The sequence below is a fragment of the Ceratotherium simum genome, chromosome 19 (genome assembly GCF_057802395.1).
Source record: "Ceratotherium simum simum isolate JZ-2026a chromosome 19, ASM5780239v1, whole genome shotgun sequence".
NCBI classification, from domain to species: Eukaryota; Metazoa; Chordata; class Mammalia; order Perissodactyla; family Rhinocerotidae; genus Ceratotherium; species Ceratotherium simum.
Genome location: NC_141918.1, coordinates 38,591,021 through 38,606,727, shown reverse-complemented (window position 1 = coordinate 38,606,727; position 15,707 = coordinate 38,591,021).

Sequence of the window (15,707 nt, the reverse complement as noted above, 5' to 3'; positions counted from 1 at the left end):
AATTCATGAGCTTGGAAGTGGTGGAAACAGAGAGCAAAACAGAGGGAAATTGAGAGATTTTGTAACTAGTGGATTCTGATCTATGGAGAGCATTGGTGATGACCACAAGCTCACGGCCTTTGGAAGAATAACAGAAAAGTCACAGATCCATAAGCCAATGCTTTTCACAGTCCACAGGCGAGTGCCTGTCCGAAACCAGTTTGTTCTTGGTCTGAGACAACATAAGGAGCTTACACCAGAATGTAAATCAATTGTATCACTAAGGGCACTAGTTAGTTCAGCTAATTTTTTTTTCATACTGAGACTTCTGTTCTTTTGCATTCCAGTGCAAGCTCCTTGTCTTGTCACACAGAATGGTAACACATAGTTACCATAGTTAGCCAAGTGGACTAGCTACTTAGAGCTGCATTGCTGTAAACCACTGAATTTTGGGGAGTTTGTTGTAGCAGCTGAGACTGATCTAGACAATTGCTATGGTCTGAATGTTTGTGCCCTCCCAAGATTCCCACTTTGAAATCCTAACCCCCAAAGATGATGGTATTAGGAGTGAGGCTTCTGGGAGGTGCTCAAGTCATGAAGTGGAGCCCTCATAAGTGAGACTAGTGCCTTATGAAAGAGGCTGCAGAGAGATCCCCAGCCCCCTCCACCATGTGAGGACACGGCGAGGAGGTGCCAGCTGTGAACCAGGAAAAGAGCTCTCACCAGAACATGACCATGCTGGTGCCTTGATCCGGACTTCCCAGCCTCTAGAACTGTGAGAAATAAATTTCAATTGTTTAAAAGTCACCCAGTCTGTGGTATATTTTTTACAGCAGCCCAAATGGACTAAGACATCAATATGGCAGGTTTAGGGGAAAAGAAGAAATGGAAGGATAGCAAATCGTAGTCAGAGAGAGAACTTTCAGAATTCCAAATGTCAGACTTGTGGACTGCTCTTTCTGCCGTAGGTTTAGGGAGGCAAAAGGGTGGGTGCTAAAGAGAAAGTCCTTCAGTGGAGTGTATTGGCTTTAGGATTCCAATTAGAAGTTTGGTGTAACATTCTATTATTATTTTTAAAACACTCTCTTCTCAGGTGTGATGTGGACAGTTGTCTATGTCCATGGGAGGTTTTAGAGTTAAAATGGCCTGGATTTATATTTCACCTCCGTCACTGTCTGGCTGCTGTCCTTGATCAAGAAACTTTGCTGAAACTCAGTTTCGTCATCTGTGGACATGTGTATAACACTGTTTACTCTAGAGAACAATTTATGATGACCTAAGATAAGAAATGTAAAGCAAACAGTACATTACTGAGCACATATTGAACACCCAATGAAAATTACTTTTTCTTGTTTCTCCCTTTCCACTGCTGTAGTCGGAGCGGAGGCCCTCTTGATCTCGCTATGCCAGCACTCTCCAATAGAATTTTCTGCAATGATAGGAATGTTCTATAATCTGCACCTTCCAATATGGTAGCTACTAGCTCCACATGGCAACTGAACACTTGAAATGTTGGCTGTTGCAACTAAGGAACTAAATGTTTATTTTTATTTAATTTGAAATTTAATTTAAATAGCCATATGTGGCTAGTGGCTACCATATTGGACAGCACAGTCTGTAGGCATTATTGTTCTAACTCTTCCAATCTATCTTTTTCCAGTCCATCCTCCATATTGCTGTCTGAGTTAGTTAGTTTACTAAAGTATGACTCTTGTCATGTGATTCTCTCATCTCAAATATCTTTAATAGTTCTGTGTTTTCTACCACAGTGAGGCTGGGTCTGTGCAAGGGAAGAAAAGGCCAAGAGAAGAAAATGACACAGGATTAACATGTGATCTAAATATCTATATCCTGATGTATTATTAGTCAGAGTTCTCCAGAGAAACAAAACTGATATATATATATATATATATATACGTATACATATATATACATATACATATATATATATATATATATATACACAGAGAGAGAGACAGAGAGAGAGAGAGAGAGAGAGACAGAGAGAGAGACAGAGAGAGAGATTTGTTTTAAGAGATTTATTTTAAGAGAGATTTATTTTAGAGAATAGACTCATGTGATAGTGAAGGGTGGCAAGTCCAAAATCTGCAGCATAGGCCTGCAGGCTGGAGAGCTAGGAGAGAGTTGATCTTGTGGTCCAAAGGCTGTCTGCAGACAGAATTCCTTCTTCTTGTGAAAGAGGTCAGTCTTTTTCTATTAAGGCTTTCAACTGATTGGATGAGGCCCACCTACATTATGGATGATAATCTGCTTTACTCAAAGTCTCCAAGTCTACTGATTTAAATGTTATCTTTATCTAAATAACATATTTACAGCAACATCTAGAATAACATTTGACCAAACATCTACCCAGATTGACACATAAAATTAACCATTGAACCTGATAACATCTCTGTCTAGACATTTATCACCAACTCTTGGTGTCAAAGAAGAAACAAAATAGGGCTCTCCAGTGTGGGCTATCCTTTCTGCCATGCCATAGGGTAGCCATATTTTTTTTTTTTTTTTTAATTTTTTGTTTATTGCAGTAACATTGGTTTATAACATTGTAAAAATTTCAGGTGTACATCATTGTACTTCTATTTCTGCATAGATTACATCATGTTCACCACCAAAATACTAATTACAACCCATCATCAAACACATGTACCAAATTATCCCTTTCACCCTCCTCCCTCCCCCCTTCCCCTCTGGCAACCACCAATCCAAACTCTGTCCCTATGTGTTTGTTTATTGTTGTTATTATCTGCTACTTAATGAAGGAAATCATATGGTATTTGACCTTCTCTCTCTGACTTATTTCACTTTGCATTATACCCTCAATGTCCATCCATGTTGTCACAAATGCCTGGATTTCATCATTTCTTATGGCTGAGTAGTATTCCATTGTGTATATGCCACATCTTCTTTATCCATTCGTCCCTTGATGGGCACTTAGGTTGCTTCCAAGTCTTGGCTATTGTGAATAACGCTGCAATGAACACAGGGGTGCATGTACCTTTACAAATTGGTGTTTTCAAGTTCTTTGGATAAATACCCAACAGTGGAATAGCTGGATCATATGGTAGTTCTAGCCACGATTTTTTGAGGAATCTCCATACAGTTTTCCATAGTGGCTGCACCAGTTTGCACTCCCACCAGCAGTGTATGAGAGTTCCCTTCTCTCCACATCCTCTCCAACACATGTTGTTTCCTGTCTTGTTAATTATAGCCATTCTGACGGGGGTGAGGTGATATGTCATTGTAGTTTTGATTTGCATTTCCCTGATAGTTAGTGATTTTGAACATCTTTTCATGTGTCTGTTGGCCATCTGTATATCTTCTTTGGAGAAATGTCTGTTCAGGTCTTTTGCCCATTTTTTAATTGGGTTGGTAGTATTTTTGTTGGTGAGATGCATGAGTTCTTTATATATTTTGGAGATTAAGCCCTTATCAGAAGTATGGTTTGCAAATATCTTCTCCCAATTGTTAGGTTGTCTTTTCATTTTGTTGATGGTTTCCTTTGCTGTACAGAAGCTTTTTAGTTTGATGTAGCCCCATTTGCTTATTTTTTCTATTGTTTCTCTTGCCCGGTCAGACATGGTGTTTGAAAAGACGTTGCTAAGACAGATGTCGAAAAGCGTACTAGTAGCCTATGTTTTCTTCTAGAAGTTTCACAGTTTCAGGTCTTACATTCAAGTCTTTAATCCATTTGGAGTTAATTTTTGTGTATGGTGTAAGGTAAGGGTCTACTTTCATTTTTTTGCACGTGGCTGTCCAGTTTTCCCAACACCATTTGTTGAAGAGACTTTCTTTTCTCCATTGTATGTTCTTGGCTCCTTTGTCAAAGATTAGCTGTCCATAGATGTGTGGGTTTATTTCTGGGCTTTTGATTCTATTCCATTGATCTGTGTGTGTGTTTTTGTGCCAGTACTATGCTGTTTTGGTTACTATAGCTTTGTAGTATATTTTGAAATCAGGGAGTGTGATACCTCCAGCGTTGTTCTTTTTTCTCAGGATTCCTTTAGCTATTCGGGGTCTTTTGTTGTTCCATATAAATTTTAGGATTCTTTGTTCTATTTCTGTGAAAAATGTTGTTGGAACTTTGATAGGGATTGCATTGAATCTATAGATGGCTTTAGGAAGTATGGACATCTTAACTATGTTAATTCTTCCAATCCAAGAGCACGGAATATCTTTCCATTTCTTTGTGTCTTCTTCAATTTCTTTGAGCAATGTTTTATAGTTTTTGGTGTACAGATCTTTCACCTCTTTGGTTAAGTTTATTCCTAGGTATTTTACTCTTTTTGTTGCAATTGTAAATGGGATGGTATTCTTAATTTCTCTTTCTGCTACTTCGCTGTTAGTGTACAGAAATGCAACTGATTTTTGTATGTTGATTTTGTATCCTGCAACTTTACCATATTCATTTATTACTTCTAAAAGTTTTCTGGTGGATTCTTTAGGGTTTTCTATATATAAAATCATGTCATCTGCAAATAGTGACAGTTTCATTTCTTCCTTTCCAATTTGGATCCCTTTTATTTCTTTCTCTTGCCTGATTGCTCTGGCTAGGACTTCCAGTACTATGTTAAATAGGAGTGGTGACAGTGGGCATCCTTGTCTGGTTCCTGTTCTTAGAGGGATAGCTTTCAGTCTTTCACCATTGAGGATGATATTAGCTGTGGGTTTCTCATATATGGTCTTTATTATGTTGAGGTACTTTCCTTCTATACCCATTTTATTCAGAGTTTTTATAATAAATGGATGCTGTATCTTGTCAAATGCTTTCTCTGCATATATTGAGATGATCATGTGATTTTTATTCTTCATTTTATTAATGTGGTGTATCACGTTGATTGATTTGCGAATGTTAAACCATCCCTGCATCCCTGGAATAAATCCCACTTGATCATGGTGTATAATCTTTTTAAAGTATTGTTGTATGCGATTTGCTAGTATTTTGTTGAGGATTTTTGCATCAATGTTCATCAGTGATATTGGCCTCTAATTTTCTTTTTTTTTGTTGTCCTTGTCTGGTTTTGGTATCAAGGTAATGTCAGCTTCGTAGAATGAGTTAGGGAGCTTCCCCCCTCCTCAATTTTTTGGGAGAGTTTGAGAAGGATAGGTATTAAGTCTTCTTTGAATGTTTGGTAGAATTCACCAGGGAAGCCGTCTTGTCCTGGACTTTTATTTTTTGGGAGGTTTGTGATTACTGTTTCGATCCCCTTACTGGTGATTGGTCTATTCAAATTCTCTACTTCTTCTTGATCCAGTTTTGGAAGGTTGTATGATTCTAAGAATTTATCCATTTCTTCCAGATTGTCGAATTGGTTGGCATATAGCTTTTCATAGTATTCTCTTATAATCTTTTGTATTTCTGAGGTGTCTGTTGTAAACTCTCCTCTTTCATTTCTGATTTTACTTATTTCTGCCTTCTCTCTTTTTTTCTTGGTGAGTCTAGCTAAAGGTTTGTCAATTTTGTTGATCTTTTCAAAGAACCAGCTCTTGGTTTTATTAATTTTTTCTATTGTTTTTTTTGGTCTCTATTTCATTTATTTCTGCTCTGATTTTTATTATTTCCCTTCTTCTACTGAATTTGGGCTTTGTTTGTTCTTCTTTTCCCATTTCCTTTAGGTGCATTGTTAGATTGTTTATTTGAGATTTTTCTTGTTTGTTGAGATAGGCCTGTATCGCTATAAACGTCCCTCTTAGAACCGCTTTTGCTGTGTCCCATAAATTCTGGCATGTCGTATTTTCATTTTCATTTGTCTCCAGGTATTTTTTGATTTCTTCTTTGATTTCTTCGTTAACCCAGTCGTTGTTCAGTAGCATTTTGTTTAATCTCTACGTATTTGTGGCTTTTCTGATTTTCTTCCTATAGTTGATTTCTAGTTTCATACTGTTGTGGTCAGAAAAGATGCTTGGTATTATTTCAATCTTCTTAAATTTATGGAGACTTGTTTTGTGGCCTAATATGTGATCAATCCTGGATAATGTTCCATGTGCATTTGAAAAGAACATGTATTCTTCGGTTTTTGGATGGAATGCTCTGTATATAACTACTAGGTCCATCTGTTCTAGTGTGTTGTTTAAGGCCAATGTTTCCTTATTGATCTTCTGTTTGGATGATCTATCCGTTGGTGTAAGTGGAGTGTTAAAGTCCCCTACTATTATTGTGTTACTGTCTATTTCTGTTTTTATGTCTGTTAATAATTGTTTTATATATTTAGGTGCACCTACATTGGGTGCGTAGATATTTACAAGTGCTATATCCTCTTGTTGGATTGTTCCCTTGATCATTATGTAATGCCCTTCTTTGTCTCTTTTTACCGTTTTTGTTTTAAAGTCTATTTTGTCTGATATGAGTACTGCTACCCCAGCTTTCTTTTCATTGTCATTTGCATGGAGTATCTTTTTCCATCCCTTCACTTTCAGTTTGTGAGTGTCTTTAGGTCTGAAGTGTGTCTCTTGTATGCAGCATATATATGGGTCTTGTTGTTTTATCCAGTCAGCCACCCTATGCCTTTTAATTGGAACATTTAGTCCATCGTCATTTAAAGTAGCTATTGATAAGTATGTATTTACTGTCATTTTTTAACTTTTTTTTTTTCTCAGTGTTTTAGTAGTCCTTCTCTGTGCCTTTCTTCTTCTATACAGAATTGATGGTCACTTTAGTTTGACCTCTATCTGAAAGCTGTACTCTTTAACTCCCCTCCTCCCTCCTTTTATGTTTTCGATATCATAGCTAATCTCGTTTTTGTGCATTTGTATCCATTACGTTCTAATCATGGAAATAGATAATTTTTCCTATTTGTGGTCATCTCTTTTCCCCTTAAATCAGTCCCTTTAACATTTCTTGTAGCACTGGTTTCTTGGTGACAAACTCCTTTAATTTTTGCTTATCTGGGAAAATTTTGATCTCTCCTTCCATTTTGAATGATAACCTTGCTGGGTAGAGTATTCTTGGCTGTAAGTTTTTTCCTTTTAGCACTTTAAATATATCGTGCCATTCTCTTCTAGCCTGTAAGTTTTCTGCTGAGAAGTCAGCTGATAGCCTTATGGGGTTTCCTTTGTGTGTAACTTGATATTCTCTTGCGGCTTTTAGGATTCTCTCTTTATCTTTAATTCTGGACATTTTGATTATGATGTGTCTTGGTGTGGGCCTCTTTGGGTTTATCTTGTTTGGGGCTCTCTGTGCTTCCTGTACCTGGATGTCTGTTTCCTTCCTTAGGTTAGGGAAGTTTTCATCTATTATTTCTTGAAATAGATTCTCTGCCCCCTTGTCTCGCTCTACTCCTTCCGGGACACCTATAACATGGATGTTAGTGTGCTTGATGTTGTCCCAGAGGTCCCTTAGACTGTCCTCAGTCTTTTTAATTCTTTTCTCTTTTACCTGTTCACCTTGGGTAATTTCTTCTAGTCTTTCGTCCAGCTCACAGATCCATTCTTCTGTATCCTCTACTCTGCTTTTGAGTCCCTCTGGTTAATTTTTCATTTCCAGTATTGTATTCTTCATTTCTGATTGGTTCTTTTTTATATCTTCCATTTCTTTGTTGACATTCTCACTGAGTTCATCTATTCTTCTCCCCAGATCAGTGAGCATCCTTAACACTCTTAGTTTGAACTCTCTGTCAGGTAGGTTCCTCATTTCTGTTTCACTTAGTTCCTTTTCTGGGGTTTTGTCCTGTTCCCTTACTTGGAATGTATTCTTTTGCCTCCTCATTTTGCTTCTTTCCCTGTGCTTGTGTCTACATATTAGGTAGGTCAGCTACGTCTCCTGCTCTTGGATAGGTGACCTTATGTAAGTGATGGCTTAGGAGGCTTCCAGTGTGCTTCCCTCAGTTCTCAATGTTCCAGGGTTGACCCCTATGTGGGCTACGTGTGTCCTTCTGTTGTGGCCTGTTTGCTCTCTCTGTAGGCGCCCAGGGAGGCCGAGTTATGCTCCTGGCCAGCTGTTGTAATGCTCAGCTGCTTGTAGTTGTTGTGGGCCCTTCAGTCTCTTTATCAGGTGTGGGGCACCCCAGCACAGTTGGCTGTAAGTTCTAATACCACATTTGTGTTGCAGTATTTCTTTTAAGTGAGTAGGCCCCCATGGCAGGTTGTTAGGCTAAGGGCCTTACAATTGCTGTAAGCCTCTATTCTATTAGGTCTCTTGTCAGCTCTCTGAGGATTGCAGCTGGGTGGGGCTGGCCTCAGGCACAGGAGCACCCAATTGTTTCAGGCTTTGGAAGGTGGGGCAAACCTCCTATGTGGGTCTTTGAGAAGCTCAAGTCTTCTGCAGCTGACAAGCCCTGCCGCCCACAGGTCCACACACACAGTCAACACAGTCCTGCCCCGTGTGAGCGCCCCGACCTCCCCAAGCGGACCCCTCTCTCCAAGGCGGGAGCCCCACACACTCTGCCACCGCCCCACACTCTCCACCCGCTCCTTGTTCACACCCTGCCCTGCTCAAGTCGGCTCAGTTGCCAGGCTGCAGAGAATCCAGTCACCAATCTATGCAGGCCCACCAGTTGCCTGAGGGCTTGTTGTTGGGTCGAGCCAGTCTCTAGGGTGGGCTGCCTGCCCTCGCTCAGCTGGATTAAATCGGTGCTCTAGCGGGTGGGGCAGACCCTGGGCTAGCAGGCCTCAGGGAGAACTCCAATGGCGTCTGTGTCAGCACGCTCACACCAGGCCACAACAATGGCCGCCGCCAATGTCCCAGTCCCTGGAGAGGTTTCACCCCTCACCGAGATGCACTCAGGGCCTATTAGGTGAGTCTCTTGTCACCAAAGCACTGTGCACCTTTCTTTCTGGTGATTTTAGGATGCTTTCTGGAACGGGTGAGTTTGTGCGCGGGCCCTTTAAGAGCCAGTTTTAGTTTCTTTGTGAATCGGGTTTTCTGGGGGTGCTCCCCAATGCTTTAGTAGCAGGCAAAGTCAGATATTATGCCACTGGTGTCGATTGTGCTGGGTCCACAAAATGCCCACAGCAGGGGCGCTCCCTGGCTCAGGACCCCGCGCCTCCAGGGAGGCTGCGTACCTGTGAGCTGCTCCCCCCGGCCGTGACGATGGCGGCTTGTGAAGGCCGTGTTTTTCCTCTCCAGAAGGGAGTCTCTGCCTCTTCCACCTCAGTTAGGATTGTCCGTTGTTGCAGGAGTTCCTCTTATCCAGTTTTCAGTTCTGTCTCAGGGGTAATTTTTCCACGAGTAGTTGTAAACTGGCTGTGTCCACGGGAGGAGGTGAGTTCCGAGTCTGCTTACGCCGCCATCTTGACTCTGCCTCCTCGGGGTAGCCATCTTAAAGGTTCTTTTTCCTTCAAAACTTCTACCCTTTGCTCTTTGACCATCTCTATTGACCACATCCAGCTCTCTGGCCCTTTACTTGTCTGTGAAAACCCAACTCTTGGCCTTACTGCCTTCGTGGTTCTGCCCAGGTGGATTCTTATCAAGCTGATTCTAAGAACGATCCCTGGCACTGGGCCTGCAGGATCTTGGCCAGCCATGTAAGCAGCTTTGGTCTCCACTGTGCTGGGCCTGGCCAGCCTCATTAAAACAGGGACTTGGAGGTGAAAAGCTTTGTATCTTGTTATCAGTCCATTGAGCCATTCAGTCTCTGCCTGACTCTGGAAATGTGACAGTATTACTAACAGCTTGAGTCCAATTTGATTTATTGGTGAAACTAAATTCTATACTTCCACAATGATGTCAGTACTTCCTGGGTCTTAAAAAAAAGACAAGGCATAGCAGCAACTGCAAGCTTAACTGGTTAATCCATAAGTTGTCCAGGCCAGTTGCTCTGGATGTCAGGAGAGCAGGGTACTGCCCATTCTTCTTTGGTGAACATAAAGGAACACTGTCCTTAAAATCTCCAGTGCAGTCAAGCCATTAAAATAAAATACTAAACATTCTCTCAAAATACCTTTGGGAAATATTGTGATCTGCATTTCTGAGTGTCTTTTAATGACAGGATTATTATTAAAGCAAGTTTTCTTCCATACAGAATATAACAAGATTTTAAACAATCTGATAAATATTTGAAGCCCAATTTATTATTATTATTGACATTAAGTTGGCAAATTTGATTGATCTGCTTAACAATATGAAGATGACAATATGTTAGCACTGTGAAGATAAAAAACTAATGTGAGCATTTCTGTACTCTGTAAAATACTTTCTGCAACTCTCACACTCTAGAAAAACCCAGCTGTGGAAAAAGCCGTTACGTAGTTAAATAAAGCACAATTGATATAACTGCAACATTCATCTTGAAAAATATTGACACTGGGGGAAGGACTCAGATAGTCCATTTTAGTGCTTGACACACCCCACCCGCCTGGGAAGTGGAACTAATGGGGAAAGACAGGATTGTGAAATCCGAGCTTCCAGCAACTCCAGAACACTTAGGATTTTACTCATAAAAGTAAAATGGGACTTATAGCAAGTAAATCTTCATGTAAATCTATTATTTCTTTGTGTACATGTAGAGAGTGACTCTATTAGTCAGCCTTATTTTTTTTTAATTGAATTAAGCAGCCCGTTTGTATCAAGGGCCTACACGGAGGTTCTGAGAGATTGGGGTAAATTCACTTCAACCTAAGTATAGGCAACACTGTTAAAGAGATGTAATCTCAATAATATAAAATAATTTTGTAGAAAGCGTCCAGTTGCAATTTGGAAAAGACTTTGTGGACCATAGGCACAGAATAAAGATGAGCAATTCCAATCAGTGTTGTATATACATGACCTTGCTTCTGACTGAGCAGCTGAATATCAACCAGGGGTCCTTGACTGCCAGTCACCCAGCTCTCCAGAAAGAGGTGTCGGAGACCCAGGAAGACATTTCAATCCCTCAGTGGTCGGACTGAGATGCTGTCAGGCCTTTCAGCCATTTCGAACATGGTCTTCAATCCCCGAAAACTATATTTATGATCGAGTGATTTAATTCCCCAAAGCCGTACAGTACATAGGAAATTCATTCTCCAGAAACCTGATGGGGATAGAGTGAATGTGAGAGAGCTGAAAAGCGAGGCAGAAATTGAATCCAGAATAAATGGAATAAAATATTGGATTGGATTCAGATGTGCATTTGTTCGAGGAAATCTGTGTCCTGTCTGGGTGGTCTGGACCCAGATTTCCTCATTGTCTTTCACTGAGCCTTTGCTATGGGAGAATGTTCCTTCTTTTAGGTCAAAGTCAATTTTTTATTTTGCTTTTATGATATACACATGATTGTACCTGGAAAGAAAACTATTCTCAAGAGTTGTTATGCTGTTGAACTAGACAGCCTTTGTTTATGCTATTTAGAGCTTTTTCCAGGATTGGTTTTTGGGACTCTCCAATATATGATAGTATTTGAATTAGAATTTAAAACTAGAAGTTTAACATTTCAGGAAGACGTAAGGAGAATAGAACATATATGTCTCTGCAAAACTAGGGATAGTGAGGCCGTATATTACACATGAGCACTATGTACATATATGTATATCACTGAGCACCAGTTTATACTGTATGGAGTAGCTCTACTGGAATCTGGGTCCAAGCGCATGGATTGTCTCAAGTCGTGTCTGTTGGGCTGCTTCAACAATAGGCATAAATTAAAGAAACTTAGGATAAGTTTTTCTTTATCTGTTTACTTGGATACATTTCTCTTTTTTTACCTCATGTTATCCTTCTAGATGGTGGAAACTTTACATTGCATCAGTTAGGGCTGTGTTTGGATACAAGTAACATAATACCTGAAAGAGACTTTTTGCTGTGGTCTGAAGAATTCTTTTTTTTTAAAGATTTTATTTTTTTTATTTACTTTTTCCCCCCAAAGCCCCCAGTAGATAGTTGTATGTCATAGCTGCATATCCTTCTAGTTGCTGTATGTGGGACGCGGCCTCAGCATGGCCGGAGAAGCGGTGCGTCGGTGCGTGTCCGGGATCCGAACACTGGGCCGCCAGCAGCGGAGCACGCGCGCTTAACCACTAAGTCACGGGGCCAGCCCTGAAGGATTCTTGAAGTAGACCGTGCAAGCATACTTTCAGCTTCTTGGTGATGTCATTAGAGAAGCAAACCTTTTCCTATCTTCCCATTCTGCTATCCTTAGCATGTTGCCCTTTATCTCCTAGTGTCACCTCATGGGATGAAAACGGCTGCTGCAGCACCAGACATCCTGTCACATTAAAGAAGTGTGGAAGGTAGGAAGAAGGAAGGGAGGATATCAACTTTAGGAGTGTCTATCCCCAGATATTAGAAAAGCAAAAGATTTCCTTGAGAACCCCTGTAGACTTAAGGTCTGTGTCATGCGGCCACTACTTCTGGCTGTAAGGAAGATGAGGCTAGTGAGTCTTGAACTGGGCAAATTGCCTCAATAGCAGAGTCAGGGCTTTATTAGCAAAGAAGAAAGGAGGAAAGCCCATGGAGTAAGCAACAGTGTCTGCCATGCTAATCATGATAAAATAGCCGTCCTTGGCTGACATTAGTAACTGTCATTAACAGATTCCAACCCATATTTAATAGCGATCATTGGTTCTTGCAGGGTTAAATAACAACCAACAGCATGTAATTAGACTCTAGAGCTCCTAATATTTCTCCACTTATTTAGGAATATTTAATATATTGAGAGAAATAATGTTATAAAGAAGATGTCTTATGTGATGGTAAGAGAGAACAGGAGAAAAGGAGGCAAATGTCACTGGCAAAATGAGGTAAGTGGTGTTTTATAAACTGGATTTTATTTCTTTTAGCTTTTCAGTTGTGTGGTGTCCAGACTAATCATCTAAGACGTTACTTTTCAATGTGGGTTCCTTGGAACACTAAATTCTATGAGATTCTGTGGACAGGAAAGTCGGTAAACTGAGTTAGAGATTAAATAAGGTTAATGAAGTTTCTTTGCTGCAAGACCTTTCAAAATCTTTGAAATATATGCTTTGAGAACCTTCAAAGATAGGGTTGTTCCGTATTTCTTCCATTTATTTAAATACCATTCATAGCACATTTATTTAATAACAACTTTGATGGGGGAATAATACCTTAAATATTAAGACTTGGTAGTGGCATATGTTATCTACACAATTACATTCTTATTTTTCTCCTTTTTTGGTAGCGTATTATTTTGAAATGTTGCTTGATGTTTGCTTTTCCTTTTTGGAAATGTCTTTTTCTTTTTTTAAAAAAAAAATCCCCAGTCCTTCCATCACTAAAAGTAGACAAAGATTAAGCCTTATTGGTCCCTCCTTATTGGGAGGGAATCCCTGGAGGCAACAAAAAGCTAAATTCTTGGCTTTTGAGCCATTAAGTAGACTTTTCTATATTTGTACTTGAGATAATGTGTTTAAAAGATACAACTTGCAAGTAGAACAGTCAGTTGGGTCCTTGATAAAGTCATATAAATACTTTATATTAAAAAATATTTCTTGAGTACCCACTATGTGCCAGGTGCTGGAAATATGAGCAAACAAAAGACTCTGCTCTCACGGAGCTTATATTCTAACAGAGAGAAGAAGACAATAAACACAGTATATCAGTAAACTCTTAGGAGGTGTGGTGGATGCTGGAAAGTTCCGCCTGAATCCCTCTTCTGAAATGCAGGACTCTTTCTCTCAGCTGCTGATGGAAGTCGACCTTCAGTTGTCAACCCGCTGACCCCAACGCAGGATGTCCCAGCTCCAGAACTCCCAGGGGCGTTAGCTGAGGCCTTCACTGGGATGGCATCACACTTCAACTCCTCCCTCTCTCTCTCCCAACCCTGCTTCCCTGCGCTCACTTTCACAGGTCCCAGGTATTCCCTAATAAGCATCTTGCTTGCCAATCAACATCTAGAACCTGCAGCCCAAGGAACCTACCTGAGACAGCAGGTGATAAACATTATGTTAAGAAGAAAATGAGGATAGGAAGTGTCCTGGGGGGCTGGGGGGGCAGGTGGTAGCATTAACCGAGGTGTTCAGAGTAGGCAGCACGGAGAAGGTGGGATTTGAACAAATATGACAATGTGTTGGAGTTATCCAAGGAGGTTTTTGAGAGCAGAACATTCCAGAAGAGAGAACAGGTAGAGCAAAGGCCATTAGGCAGGTGCATACCTGGCATGTTCAAGGAACATCAGGAAGGCCAGTGTGGCTTGAGTTGAAGAGGTCAGAGTTAATGGGGGTCAGGTCATGTGGGGCCTTGGAAGCCATGGTAAGGCCTTCAACTCTTACTGAGTGAAATAAAGAGCAACTCCTAGTTTTAAGCAGTGTCAGAATCTGACATGTTTTAGGCAGATTACTCTAGCTTCTGCATGGAGAACAGACTGTAAGGGAACAAGAGTAGAAGCAAGGAGACCAGAGAGGAGACTTAGTCCACAGGAGCTGCTATAACAGAATACCATTGACTAGGTGGCTTATAAACAACGGACTTCTATTTCTCGCCACTCTGGAGGCTGGAAATCCAAGATCAAGGTGCTGGCAGATTCAGTGTTTGCTGAGGACCCACTTCTTGGCTCACAGATGGTCATCTTTTCATTATAGCCTCCCATGGCAGAAGGCGTGAGGGGTGTCCCTGGGGTCTCTTTTATGAGGACACTAATCCCATTCAGGAGGGCTCTACCCTCATGACTTAATCACCTCCCAAAGGCCCCGCCTCCTAATACCATCACATTGAGGATTAGGTTTCAACACATGAATTTTGGTGGGACAGGGACATTCAGTCTATGGCAGAGACTATTGCAGTAGTCCAGGTGAGAGGTGGCAGTGACTTGGACTAGTGTGGCGGTAGAAGAGGTGGTGTGAATAGATATATTGTGAAGGTCTCAGAGCCCATAGGATTTCCTGATGACTTGGATGTTAGGATTGTATTAGAAATTTAAATAATGTGGCTTGAAAGATCAAGTGCCAAATACAGAACAAAGAAGCCATGGAGTTTATCTCTAAGTAATACTCTATGAGGAGACTATACCATGACCTAAAGGCTAGCTATGACGCCAAAGAGAATTAAAAGTTTGACCAACTAGTGGCAAGGAGGAGATTTGGAAAAGGTGTATCCAATTTGCCCTATGTCTTTGAGAAGTGCCGGCATCCTCACCCCTTCCTGGGCTGAAACCCTGGGAGTTGAAAGGGCAATGAATACTTTAGATAGTTTGAGGGGAATGCTCACACAGATGGAGCCATTGTCAGACTTCCCAAGGTGTGGCCTGGAAGATGGCAAGACTCAGAGAGAAGCTCCTTGTATGACATAGCCCCTGAGCAGTGGATTATCAGTGAGTGAAACAGCGAGGCATGAGAGGAGCCTCAGTGACCTCTGCATCCCAGAGTGGTGTGGGGGAGCATCTGAAAAGAGAGAGCCATGAAATGGGTTGCTACAGTAGAGATGTGTATGAATGAAGGGACCCCAGAGCATGAAACCTCTATGAGTAGAGGCCATGGTGGGACCAGGAACATCAGTGGTGACCACCAATACATGACAACAGGGACCAGATAATCTGAGGACGGCTATCCCTCAGAAGTCAGTATAGATGGAGGAGAGTCGTGAGTGATAGCTCCTGCCCGGGTACCAAGGTGATACATAGGAGGCAGAGTTTTATATGGGAAGAGACTGGTTTTGCATTGGCTGGTTTAAGCTTTCTACCATTAGTGGAAATGAGAGCTTAAGAGCTAAGTAAATTCCAGTTAAGAAAAAAACAAGAAAATTGCATTTTGACACACTGAACTTTTGTGACCATAAAATTCATACCTAGTAGACGTTTATTCATTATCCAAAATCACAAAGTTTGAACCTAGATCTTTTGCAT